Below are 13,999 nucleotides of genomic sequence, written 5' to 3' on the forward strand. Positions count from 1 at the left end.
AAAGCAGGCTAGGACATCTCTATTGTGAAGGGCTGTTTCCCCCTCTCGGCTTCTTCCTCCGAGCCAAGATTGCTCCTTCCGTTTCTCTCTCTCTGTGCCTCCTGACAGGCCTTGGAAATAATTCACCAGCGATTACGGGCGCGGAGGGGTTTTTCTGGGGCCCGACATCTGGGATGTGACACGCAGGGAACGACTCTTAAGCAAATGATACTTAGCAAAGAAAAATGGGCACCTTTAACGAGCCGGCGGGGAGATTTTCCATTCAATCAACGTCAAGGGAGATTTGAACGTTTTAATTCTATTGTTTCCTTAAAGGGGCAGGGAAGGGGAGAGGCGCCTGCATGGAACTACTGAGATGGGGAGAGGGTTGTTTGGGGGGGGGGGTTTGCATGGGGGGGGCTGCTTATATGTTGGAGCAGGAATAGTCACGTTTTGGAATCTGGGATCTTTTAACTGGAGGCTTAGAACGTGAGAGTCAGGGGCCTCGTGTCCCCCAGGCTACTAGTGACTTCATCCTGGCAGCCAGGACTCCTGGGTTCTCTGGAGGAGAGTGGGGGCCCCTGGGTTCGATTTGGGGGCCAGGACCCTTGGCTCTGGCCTCCCACAGTGGCTCCGCCCCCCTCCTCTCTCCAGGTCCCACACAGCAAGCAGCATCTCCCCATCATGGTAATGAACCACTAGGACCTCAGCACATTCCTGTAATTTCTCTAAGTGCTGGTGACTGCATCTCCTCAGCAGCCAGCGCTGCCAAGCAGGAGGCGGAGGAGGCGATTCCCAGCAACTCCCCTTCTCTGCAACCCCCACCCCACCCCGCTCCCCCAGCCCTATGCCTGGCTCTGGGGCTTCCCCACTAGTATTACTGGAAATATCCTTGCCTCTAGGCCCATCCACACGTTAGGTTCCACACTCATACAAGCGTACAGAGAACACAGGTACAGATCTGTACCCACACGTTATGCTGAATGCAGGCACAGAGCAGGTACACTCCCTATCTGTACCCTGCATTTGAAGGGCCTGTATCCAGGTCCACTTTTAAACTGAACACAGGCACAGTCATTCACACAAACACAGAGATGAGTATTCACTGAACACTCGTACAGCATCATGTCTGAATCGGGCTTCAGTTATTTCCGTCCAAGAAAACACTCAAAGCCATTCAGATAGTTGACTTCTTATCCAGTCATGCACCAAAGATCTACTACAGCCTTCACCCTCACAGCGCCAGACCTTGGAAAGCGGGCAAGAATGCACCCATTTTACGGAGGAGGACAACCGAGGCCGAAAAAGAGAGGGGCTTGCCCAAGGCCACCAGTGAGTCCCAGCTGGGGGTGACATGAATTCAGTACCTCATTTCTAAGCTAAGAGGGTGTCTCAGGTCTGAAATCCATCCAGAAGTCGCAGGCTTGGACCTGACCCCGACGCATGTGCAGCCCAACACAATTTCAGACATTAGGGCTGTTCACACAACTTGAAACAGGGTCGGAGGAGCTGGCAGCCAGGGCCAGAGAGTTGAATGCCCCCCGCCCCCCAATTGGCGGTCATGTACCTGCAAAGATCAAGGGGAGGGGAGGAGGGGAGTGGGATCGTGTGGCAGCCGGGAGTTGGGTAGGAAGGGAGCAGCCAAACGATCCCACTCTCCTCCTCCTCCCTTAGGAACATAGGAAACATAGGAAGCTGCCATATACTGAGTCAGACCCTTGGCCCATCTAGCTCAGGATTGTCTTCACAGACTGGCAGCAGCTCCTCCAAGGTTGCAGGCAGGAGTCTCTCTCAGCCTTGTCTTGGATATGCTGCCAGGGAGGGAACTTGGGACCTTCTGCTCTTCCCAGAGTGGCTCCATCCCCTAAGGGGAAAAACTTACAGTGCTCACTCATCAAGTCTCCCATTCCTATGCAACCAGGGCAGACCCTGCTTAGCTAAGGGGACAAGTCATGCTGGCTAGCACCAGACCAGCTCTCCTCTCCTAATCCAATCCCTCCTTAGCAAGGCTTAAGATGAACCAAGGCTGACTGAGGCCTCGGCCACCCCCAGGGACCCCCGTCTTCAGGGTCGCCACTCGGAATGCACAAGGCACAGGCAGAGAGGGGAGTTTCCTTGACCTTGATCTTGATCTAAAAGTGGACCTGGATCCAGGCCCTTCAAATGCAGGGTGCAGATCACCTTGATCTCTGCAAGCACATGGCCACTCCGTTTCAGTGGGTGAGAACAGCCCCTGTTGCTTTTCACTGGTAAGAAACATTCCACTCCCTGGTCATCTGAGCCACGCACGCATTTCTGGGGAATGGACCGGGGTTTCTGCCGGGCTCAGCCTCAAGCCTTGGCTAAGGCAATCTTCTTTCCACCACTTCACCACGAAAGCACAAGCGGGAGTCTCCTGGACAACCCACTAGGCACACATTCATATACACCGCTCTCCAACCAAGGTTTCCAAAGCGGTTTACACAGAGAAAACAAACCTAAATAAAGCGGCCCCCTGTCCCCCAAGGGTGCACAGACACAACCACACAAGGCAGACACCAGCAACAGTCACTGGAGGGGTGCTGTGCCCGGCTGGATAGGACTCCCGCTGGCCTGCCGGGCCATGCAAGCACCCGCCTCCTCCTCTTCCTCCTCTAACTGCAGGCACGTGGGGGTGGGGTGAGCTGCTTGCAGTGTGTCAGTGATGAGGCAAGGACACTTTGCACATGCTCGGGGAAACTCCCCTCTCTTCCCGTGCCTTGTGCATTCCAAATGGCGACCCTGAAGATGGGGGTTCCTGGGGGTGGCCGAGGCCTCAGTCAGCCTCCGTTCATCTTAAGTCTTTCTAAGGAGGGATTGGAACTCAGGACTCCCAGAGCCAAGTCCCAGATTCTGTGTCGGGTTTCAACATGAAGGCTGCTGGGGGCCCCAGGGATGGGAAGCAGTGGGGTGGGGGAACTTACACACCAGCGGGGTGTGGCGCAGGGAGGGCCTGGGTGCAATGCAGTGGGCGGCGGGGTGTGTGTGTGTGTGTGTGCCTGGTTGTGTCACTTCCTGCCTCCCTGCTCCCTGCTCCCTCCCCCTCCCCGCCCTGGCTCACTGCAGCTGCAGGAGGAGAGGGGAGAAGAGCAACCCCTCCAAGGTGACACAGGCAGAGTGGGGGCGGGGGGGTCTGGAATTCCCTGGCTGGAGGAAGCCTGAAACACGTGTGTGCGCGCGGGGGGGGGGGGGGCGGCCTGGGCAGCTCAGGGGCCAGGAGTGGCTGCAGGTCAAGAATGAGGAGCCTGGCTGGGGGTCAGCTGGGGGTCGGGCCACACCAGGAATGAAACTGCAGGTAGCGGCATCATCACTGATACACAGGGGGTGGGTGCGTGGGCTGCTGCCCTTGGTGGTCTCTCCCTCCCCACACCTGGATTGCGTGTGTGTGGGGGGGACCCTGGGGGGTGGGCGGCTGCTGCCGCCAGAGAGAGTTTAGGGGGGTTGAAATGGCAAGGATCCGGGGAGCGGACGGGAGGCGTGAAGACAGGTCTCCGGCTCTGGGGCGATGAGGGGGAGCGAGAGAGACAAGTTGGGGGTGTGTGCTTGCAATAAAGGGGACCCGAGGCCTCCTGCACCAGGCCCTTGAAGCTGGGGGGCTGTGAGGACCGGACTAGCCTACTGGGTGAGCGGGGCTCTGAGGAGGTTGCTGCGGCGGGATTCCAGCGCTGCTCTGGGGCTGGCGGCCCCCAGCGGAGGATGCCGGAGGGATCTTCCCTGATCCGGATTAAGGACGCCTCTTCTTCAGAGGAGCGCGGGGTGGGGGTGGGGAGGGGGACCAGCAGAATCCATTCCGCCGGCGAAGGGGTCTTCTCGGCGGCGCTCTCCCCACGAGCAGAAGCAGCCGGCTCTTAAATACACCCCCCGCCTCTCTTCCGAATCCGCGAAGAGGCTGCTTGCTCTTAAAGGGCGCAATTTCCTCGCCGGTTCCGCCAGCCCCCCAATGTATGCAAATATATTTAAATAGCTTTAATTTATTTTAATGGGCATGCGTTGCGGCAGGGCCTCCGGGCGGCAGCTGGAGACGAAGTAAACAGTCGGAGGAGGATTAGCAGAGGGGGGTCGCGGCAGGCGCGAAATGGCTCTGAGTGCTGGGCGGGGGGGCGGGATTAAGGCGCGGGGGGGGGCTCCGCTCAGCGCTCACCTTGGAGGCTTCTTCTAAGGGGGTGGGGGTGGGGCGCATGGGATGGGGACTGAGGTGCAGAGCCGGGGCGGGGTGCAGCCCAGCCGGGGGGGACGGAGTCATCTGGCGGCGGCGGCGGCGGCGGGGCTCCTCGGCAGCCGCCCCCCCCGCCCCCCGCACCAGGAGAGGCATCATCCCTCCCTCCCCTTTCTACCCCGATTTCCCAATCCGAGGGGAACTCAAAAAGCAGCGCCTTTCCCAGCGCAAGCAGCCTGGCTGGGCCGCGGCGGCGGTTTCTGCAACCCGCCATCAATCAATAGATATTTATTCTCCGCCATAAAAGCGGCGGCCCTTCGGAGACGCCTCGTCTGATCACTTCGCATAATGGGAAGCCGAAAGGAACCGGAGATCCCCCCCCCCCCGCCCAGCAGCAGCAGGAGGAGGAGGGGTTGGGCCGGTTGGCTGGGCTCCCCCGGCGTGACCGAGCGCAGAGCCGGGGAAGGAGGCCCCGCGGCCGCGCCCACTCCAGGACCTTGCTGACCCCTCTGCCGGCTGCGAGACGGGGGCTCCGTCCTCCCAGCGATGCTCCGGGTCGGGTGTGTTCCCACGAGCAAGGCGGAAGGTCGCCGGAGCTGGTCCTGCCACTGCTCAAAGGGAGCCTGGGCCGGCCCGGCCGGCCCGCCTGCTGCCACCCACTTCAGGCCCCAGATTTGCCCCCCACCCCCCGCTTTGCTCATGGAGGTGGGGAAAGGCTGTGGCATCAAGGCCCCGGTGTGGGGGACAGGGCCGTCCTTCGGGGATGGCAAGCAGGGCGACCACGCCGGCCCCTCTCATTAGAATGAACGGGAAGGGTGCTGATTTGCACACTGGTCCAAAGTGCGACCCCGGAGAAGAATGGAAGGGGGTGCCCTTTCTCAAGGGGGCCGGGATCTGCCTGTGGGTCGTCCTTTCCAACCCGGCTGCCTACCCCCTAATTCCAAACACTCAGCAGCTGGTGGCAGCTGATTACTATTCAGAAGAGCACTCTGCTCATGCTCAAAGGCCACTCTCTTCTTGAAGCCTGCTTCAGGTGCGCCAAGGCTAAACCTGGTCATGAAATAATCTACAAAGTAGATTATTAAGCCCTACTCCAAATTAAACATGCTGTCCAGGGCTGACCCCAGTGACCCTCAGCTCAATGGAGGATGCTTCAAGGGACCCTCACTGTTCAGGGACTTTTGCGCATCATGTCTTCGGAGTGTGCCCTCCATCTTGCCTCCTTCTCCCCTGCTCTCCTTTATTCAGGCCCTCTGGCTCATGTGGGGCTGGCTGAGCTTCTAAAGAAGTCAGGGGTTTTCAGCCTTGGGTCCCCAGATGTTGCTGGACTACAACTCCCATCATCCCCACCCACAATGGTCAAAGGCCATTATGCTGCTTGGGATGATGGGAGTTGTAGTCCAACAATATCTAGAGCTGGTCTTGTGGTAGCAAGCATGAATTGCCCCCTTTGCTAAGCAGGGTCCACCCTGGTTTGAATTTTAATAGGAGACTACATGTGTGAGCACTGTAAGATATTCCCCTCAGGTGATGGGGCCGCTTTGGGAAGAGCACCTGCATACTTGCATAAAGAAGGTTCCAAGTTCCCTCCCTGGCAGCATCTCCAAGTTAGGGCTGAGAGAGACTCCTGCCTGCAGCCTTGGAGAAGCCGCTGCCAGTCTGTGAAGACAATACTGAGCTAGATGGACCAAAAGTCTGATCCAGTGTGAGGACACTTCCTATGTTGACCACACAATCATCAAAATATGCTGTTATATAGCTGCTGCTCCACATCCCATTTGGCACAAGCAGCGTGCCAGACAGACACAGCAGGGAATGTGGGGGCGACCCCTTCCCGGCCCCAGACAGCTTACAGGCGGAGAACACCTTTTCCAGTGCTGATGTTCTCTCCCACCCCCCCTCTCTTTCAGGACCAACCCAAACTTTCTGGCTTTAAATGAGGAGGAGACAAATTCATGCAGGGGGAGAGACTTATCAGTGGCCCTGCAGCCAATGGAACCTCCATGTCCAGAGGCAGTATAGCTCTGGAGGAGAAGGCACCCATTTCCGCTCCTGAGCCAGCCCATCCCCGTGGCTCTTCAGGCTTTGGGGGACTATGCAGAGAGAGGAGTTCAGACCTTCTGTCAGGGGCTTTAATCCAGGCTGCTGCAAACGCCTCTATTGTGTGGGTTGCGAGAGAAGTCAAAGTGAGTTAGGGCTCCTGGGTTCCTTTCCTAGGTTTTTTGGGTGTGTGTGTGTTAGGATGGAAGTGTGGATAAAGGGGGGGGGGATGCAGAAGAGGGGTCTAGTGGGCTGGAGCTGCCAGCAGCCAATGGAGGGGCTGAGCGGGTTGTCTCTTGGCCGGCTCCCATGGCAAGAAGAGTTCTTTGCCAGCCGCAAGGACACAGCAGGGCAATGAGGTGCAGGCCACACGCCAAGGAAAGAGCCAGGCACCGTCGCTCAGCGCTCACGGGCGGGTGGGGGGGGGGGAGAAGGGAGGCAGCACAAGCCGGGGAGGAGGGAGGCTCTCTGGGTCCCGGCTGGCAGACCCTCTCCCTGGCCCCTGAGCCATTTCGAGAAGCTGGAGCCAACCCAAACCCCCACCAGCCCGGGGGCTTCACCTCTTCAGGGCATGAGCAAGGCAGCAGAGGAAGTGGCCATCTACCTGCTCTCCTCCCCAGAGTCTCTCCCAACCCTACCTGGAGGTGCCAGGGAGTGAACCTGGGACCTTCTGTATGCATGCATACATTCATTCTTTTCGGAGTGGCCCCATCCCCAGAGGGGAATTTCTTACAGTGCTCACACATGTAGTCTCCCATACAAATATAAACCAAGGCAGACCCTGCTCAGCAAAGGGGACAATCCATGCTCACAACCACAAGACCAGATCTCCTCCCCAAGAAGGCCCCCAAACACATAGGAACACAGGAAGCTGCCTTCTACCGAGTCAGACCCTTTCCCCATCAAGCTCAGGACCAGATCCCAGGGATCTCCAGATGTTGCTGACTACAACTCCCAGAGTCCCCAGCTGCAACGGCTTTTGCTTGAGGATTCTGGGAGTTGTAGTCAACAACATCTGGGGATCCCTGGGAGAGGGAACCCTGCTCAGGACTGTCTACCCTGCCTGGCAGTGAGCCTCCAGCGTTTCAGACAGATGCCCTGCAGTGGGTGCAGACAGAAAATGCAAGGCAGGGATGGGGGGGAACACGGGAGCAAGGAGGAGAGGGGAGGGGAGGAAGTGGGTCATCAGGACGCAAGAAGGGACCTGCCGGATCAGGCCCAACCTTCACCCAGTCCAGAGTTTTGTTTCCAACAAAGAAGCCTAGCGGGATCATCCTCCAGGGAATCAGCAAGCATGAAAGCAACAGCAGCTTCCCCAGCATTAAGTTCCCAGTGCCCGCTATTCAGGGGTATACTGCCACTGTAAATGGAGGTTCCGTTCAGACAATTGCCACTAACAGACCAATTTGCCCACATGAATTTGTCCAGCCCACAGCTGGAGACAGCATCACAGGAGAACACCAGAAGCGCCCAAGTCCAGCATCCCACTCCCCACAATGCCTCCTGCTGGAAGCCCTGACAGGAAGCTGCCTTGTACTGAGTCAGACCATCGGTCCACCTACCTCAGTACCATCTACTCTGACTGTCAGCAGCTCTCCAGGGTTTCAGGGAAGGAGTCTTCCCCAGTCCTAGCCGGAGATGCTGCCAGGGATTGAACCTGGGACCTTCTGCACGCGAAGCAGATGCTCTACCACTGAACTGCAGGCCCATCCCTTGATATCTTACAGTAGACTGTGCTCAGTCACATGTAGACCCCCATCCAAACACAAGCCAGGGCTGACTCTGCTTAGCAAAGAGGATAATGCTTGCTCACGATTGCAAGACCAGCTCTCTTCCCTTAATGCTTGTCCCCCAGCAACTGATATTCAAAAGGTACACTGCCTCTGAACATGGAGGCTCCATTCAGCCATCCCTGATCAACTTCAACTGCTCCCTGGATTTGTCTCATCCTCTTTTAAAGCTGGTGGGGGCCAATAGCCACTGCCACATTCCATAAATCCCAGACACCAATTCTACATTGCTTAAAGAAAGGCTCTCATTATCCTGAATGTCCTGAAAGTCCCATCAATCGCTTTCAAGCGATAAACCCAAATTCTCTAGGAAAGGAAGAAAAACTTCTCTTTAGCCCAAACTTGGATTCTTATCAGATGTTGCTGGACTACAACTTCCATCATTCCCAGCCACATGGCTGGGGATGATGGGAACTGTAGTCCAACAACTGGGGACCTAAACTTGAGAACACCTGTGTTAGAGGGACTAAGAAAGATGATGTCTGCTTCTACTCCCCGCCCACCCAGAGGTCTCACTGGGGCCAAATCCCATTAGATTTTGGGGCACAGGTCTCCATATTTCATTCTCCACCTTCCTTTCCCACCACATCCTCTGCTGCCTCTCCTGTGATGAACTTTAGCTTGGAAGCTAAAGAGACGTAAGTTTGGGTGGGGTATAAATTTAATAAATAAATAAATAAGCAAGCTCCTTCGGGCAGAGATCTGTCATCTTATACACACACACACACACACACACACACCGAAGACTCAATAAGGATAATCAAGTAATACAGAGATGTGTCACTTGCAGAGTAAGACAGACCAAGTCAGAGGGCGCCTCAATCTGACGCACCAACACACGCATTACAGCACATGCATCTCTCTCTCTCTCTCTCTCTCTCTCTCTCTCTCTCTGCATGCACATGAGGATTGGTCCTTGGGTGTGGGAAAGGTGCTTGGAACTGAACACTCGACCGGGCTCTGGGGTGGATCCTGAGAATTGCAAGGAATTGGAGTAACACCAACACAGCAACTTGTGAATGAAGTTTTCACAAAGCCACCAGAAATTTCCACTTAGATGGAAGTACGGGAGGGGCCCTTTTCTCTCTGGCCCACAGTTCTCAGTGGAATGCAAGAGAGTTGCTCGCTCTTAAGCAGAAATTCCCAACTCTGCTCTCTGCGCTCACAGATGGATTTGCATATCAGGTTAAGTTTGTTTGGAGCTCGATAAAGAAGAATCAACGAGAGTGACCTGAGGAGGACGGAGACTTCAACCCACGCTGACTTGGACACGGGGAGATGAGTCCAAAGCAGGCATCTCCAAATCCACTTGCCAGTTTGCCAATGACAAGTGCCCCCAGCCCTCTGGCAAGTTGGACACCCAGCCCCACACAGATATCATCCCCAGAGGTCCCCACTGCCATTTTTGAGAATGTAAGAAACAGCTTTGAAGAAGCAAGACAGAAAAAGTATTGACGCTTTTGAACTTGAGTGCTGGTGGAGAAGACTTTTGAGGAGACCATGGACAGCCAGGAAAACAAACAAATGGAATGCAGAATTTTCCCTTGAGGCACAAATGACCAGGTTCAAACTATCATACTCTGGACACATTATGTGAAAATCCAGCTCCCTTGAGAAGTCCATAATGCTGGGGAAAGTGGAAGGCAAGAGAAGAAGAGGACGGCCAGCAGCAAGGCGGATGGACTCGATGGCGACAGCCATGAATGCACCACTGAGAGTCCTTCAAGGCCAAGTGGGAGACAGATCAGCCTGGAGAGAATCTATCTCTGTGGTTGCTAAGACTTGACACCGACTTGAGGGCACTTCATCAATCAATCAATCAATCAATCAATCAATCAATCAATCAAGAAACAGCAGGAAGCCTTTCCGAGCAGTAGGCGATCAGGGCTCCTGTTCATTACTGTTTCTCTCCTAAGCCCTCTTTCTAAGAGCCAGAAAAGCATTGATCCCCCAACTCAAAAACTCCTTTCCAGAAAAATTGTTTCAAAACCACCGGTGTTAGAGCCCAACTGGTGCCCAGCATTTAACTGGAGAAGGATAATTGGCCAGCAACATTTTGGAACTGGACCGGCACACACAGAAAAAGGGTCCCAGGCTGCTCAGCCCCTTTCCCCTCCCCGAGGGCACCGCCCCCATTTTTGGAGATGGGGTTTGGAGAATCCCTTGGAGAGAAGATGAGGCTGCTGGGGAAACCTCCTCTCCTTCCAGCCAGCAGCCACCCTCTCCCTCTGCAGACCCTCCAACACTGCATTTGCGGGTGGGGGGGATGCTGGTCACACCTGAATGCTCTTCCCAGGGTGGGAGTGGTGCCCGAACCCACCCCACTCACGACCCACCCACACCTTGCCAAGGGCTGCAGCGTGCCCCGTCCCGTCCATTGGCACTGCAGCAGCCACACCCAGCTGTTTCTGTGGTCAAATATCCACGAGGAAAACATAAATTGGCCTACAGGATCCTAGAAGTTCAAAACCGGTGTGGTGACTGTCTGGCTGTGCACCGAATGGCACTTCTGGGTTCTTGGCTGTGCAATTCCTCACACAGGCCCCGAAGACCCAAAGGCACCCCACACCCCGCACACACACACCTGCTCAAGAGACTCTGGGGAGACGCCCGGACCCCAGAGAAGTGTCGTTTTAGCAACTCACAGAGGATCACAGGAGGAACAATTCTGGCTCATCCACAGACCAAACCATCAAAGCGGACATTCTTAGCACCACCCACTCTGACCAACTGAACTGATTCGCTCCCCCATGCACCAGTCTGGAACTTGACAGCAAAGTGTCAGAGAAGACACTCTCATCATATGATGACCCTGCAGCTTGAATTTCTTGTTTTAAAAGGCCTCCGTGGTTTCAAGAAGCCGCCTCCACTCCCTCCTCTGCCCCAGAGCAAGCTGCAGAAGCCGGTGCAGCCAGGTAGGGAGGAGACACCTGCAGCCTCCTGGGAGCCAGCCCAGCCCCCTGGCTTCCTTCCCCCTGGCCAGGAACTGGGCTGGGGGAGACTAAGTGGACCCTGCACCCCTCGGGACATCTCCCCTGCCGCTTTCAGCTGGCCTGGCACTGACTTTTCTCCCCAACCCCAGACTTTCCCGCAACGCACACAGTCTTGGATTGGACAGGCAGAGAAAACTAACTGGAAAGCAGGCTAGAAGGTTTGGTCTAATAAAAGGCAGCCTTTTCTAAGAGGAATCTGGCCCATTTTTCTGAATAGGTTTGCAAACGTCAAGCAGCCTTCATGAATAAGGTACATGAACTAACAACATGAAATTGCCTTGCCTCTATAAGTATTGGATGTATAGCAAGGTTCTCGCTCCCCTAATAAAGTGCTTGCTTACCCCCCCCCAGCCTTGGCTCCCCCAAACTAGTTGCTCTAGGAGTCACCGTCACATACAGCACATACCCCACAATTCCAGGCACGCAGCACCCCCACCCCTGCCACTTTGGAATTTGGTACGTGCAGCAGAATTCTGCCTGCCAACCAGCTCGGGTGGGGTTCTCTTTCCCCCCAGCACAAGATTTCAGGCTGCAAAAAAGACTGTCTTGCATGCAAGCATGTGGAGGACCTCTCTGCTGCCCAGCTGCCAGTGGTCAGAAGGCGGGGCTTGGATGCCTTCAGAGCTACCTGGCCATTCCTGTAATCAGGAGAGGTACAGCCAGTTTTGCAAAGTGAGCAACTCTCGGGCAAATCCGAGGAGTCTGAATCGTTTGGGCTGGTGGTGGAATGCAGAAGTGTTCTTGGTGCAGGAGGCTGCCAAGAGGACACACCTGGAGGAGGAGCACACCTGGTTCCTTCCTGCCTCGGCTCCTAGCCTTCGGGCAGTTGCCCAAGGACCTGATGTCTGAGGGCCCAGACCCTTTGGGGGCAGGCACCAATGCCTGGGATCGGGCTTTGCACGGGGGAGCAGAACAGGGTAGGCTCTCTGTAATGGGTCACCGCGAATCTGTCTGCCTTCCTGGACTGTTCGTGGGCTTCTCGGTAGCCTCAGGATGCTGGTGGTTCTCTGGTCTGATCCAGCAGGGCTCTACTCATGTTCCAATCCTGCACCGAGAAAAGCGGGATTCTGCAACCTGTACATATTAAATTAGACCAATTTGCATCGTTAGCCAGGGTTTTCTAATCTGGAGGAATGGCAAGCAAAGGGAATTCTCAAACTTAGTCCCTAGATGTTATTGGACTACAACTCCCATCACCCCCTGTCACAATTGCGTTGGGGGGTGATGGGGTTGTAGTCCAACAAGTTCTGGGGACCCAAATTTGAGACTCCGGGAGTAGGATACTGAAGCTGCTCGCCAGTCTCTCAAAATCTTATTCAGGCACTCCTCTGGCTCCTGGGAGTTCAGCAGGCATGGCCCACAGGCTGTGAAATACGCTTTTGCAGTCATGAGGTCTAGCAACTTGTGTGTGTGTGTTTTTAAAACACACAGAAACTGAGACTCTGCACCTGGTAAAATAGTCTGTGTTCTTGCTTTGCTCCTACAATCCTGGAGACCCATAATCCTGCCTGTGATTATCCTGGCCTGTTTCTTCCTTATGGGTCCCATGATAGAGAACAATCGCTCAAAGGTAAACTGAGGCAAGGAGTGTGCCACGTGTAATGATGGGTGCCATCCACCAGTCTGAGGCTCCTCAGGGTTGCTGTGCAGAAAGGTGAGGCAGAAGTCTAACTGGTTTTGGAACAAGGTACCTTTAAAGCCCGCCTTACCCCCCAAAAGCTTCCCTCCACGCCTCAGTCATCAACGGAGGGCCTACTAGGGAAGTTCACACAACCAAAAGCTCAGTAGGGAGGAGTCCCATCCAGGGTTCCCTGTAAGAGGGAATCCCAGATGTTGTTGACTACAGCTCCCAGAATCCCTAGCTGCAGTGGGCTTTGGCTGAGGATGCTGGGAGTTGTAGTCAGGAACAGCTGGGATTTTCTGTTAGAGGGAATACTGGTCCTACCCAGTTTTGGGAGATGGGAGTGCTCCCGTTTCGTGTTTTGTGGGCATGGTGGGTCGCCGGCTGGGTAGGGTAGTTTTTGCACCTCATTCAGAAACTGGGGGGTGGAAGAGGGCAGGCTCATCCGACTCAGTCCATCCCACCTAGCTGGGGTTTAAGAGGTGATCCTGCTTCCTGCCTCTGACCTTGTTTTCATCTAACACACCACTGCAAAATGGGAGTGTGTCCAGCTCCTGAAACTGGCTAGGACTGGTCTCCTACTCAGTTTATGGCCATGTGAACTGCCCTCCCTCCTGTCCCCCTGACATCTGAGGGGTGGCAGGTGGGGACGTGGGACATGGCCTGCTTCGTGATGGCACCCAGGTGGCGGAATTTACCACCCCAGAAAACCAGACGTGTTCTCCACTCCCTTTTAATCTTCCGGGGCAGAGTAAAAACCCTACTTGCTAGGCATGTTTATTTGGAGTTACTTTTTTCTGATATTTTTGTTCTGATTAGTTATTTGAGTATTGCTTTGTAATTGTTTAAATATTTGATCTTTGGTCATAAATGAAGAGATGAATGAATCATTGTTGCTGTGTAGCTTGGTGGTTATTCTTCGGAATAAAGGGGTGGGCAGCCTGAGGCTCTCCAGCGGTTGTTGGACTACAAATCCCATCATCCCCATGTGTAGTATGGCGAGGAATGATGGGAGTTGTATTCCAACAATAGCTGGGGCCTCAAGTTGGCTACCCCTGCTTCAAACTGCTGTTTTTATTCTAGGTTATGATAGGAGACCTGGTCTTGGGGTAGCAAGCCTGACTTGTCCCCTGAGCTAAGCAGGGTCTGCCCTGGTTGCATATGAATGGGGGACTTGATGTGTGAGCATTGCAAGTTATTCCCCTCAGGGGATGGAGCTGCTCTGGGGAGAGCAGAAGGTCCCAAGTTCCCTCCCTGGCAGCATCTCTGAGATGGGGCTGAGCCTGCAGCCTTGGAGAAGCCGCTGTCAGTCTGGGAAGACAATACTGAGCTAGATGGACCGGTGGTCTGACTCAGTATATGGCAGCTTCCTCTGTTCCTATAATGCCCAGTATTATCTGGG

General features: G+C 55.1%; 1 protein-coding gene and 1 non-coding gene across 2 annotated transcripts in view; both read right to left on the minus strand.

Moving 5' to 3' along the window:
* The window catches only part of FGF11 (fibroblast growth factor 11), a 47,377-nt gene that overhangs the window by 17,688 nt on the left and 15,690 nt on the right, over positions 1 to 13,999 (minus strand). The window lies entirely within an intron of this gene.
* TRNAA-CGC (transfer RNA alanine (anticodon CGC)) lies at positions 7,830 to 7,904 on the minus strand. The gene has a single exon. It is a non-coding gene; the product is annotated as a tRNA-Ala (tRNA).

Source organism: Hemicordylus capensis, chromosome 6 (genome assembly GCF_027244095.1).
Source record: "Hemicordylus capensis ecotype Gifberg chromosome 6, rHemCap1.1.pri, whole genome shotgun sequence".
Classification (NCBI taxonomy): domain Eukaryota; kingdom Metazoa; phylum Chordata; class Lepidosauria; order Squamata; family Cordylidae; genus Hemicordylus; species Hemicordylus capensis.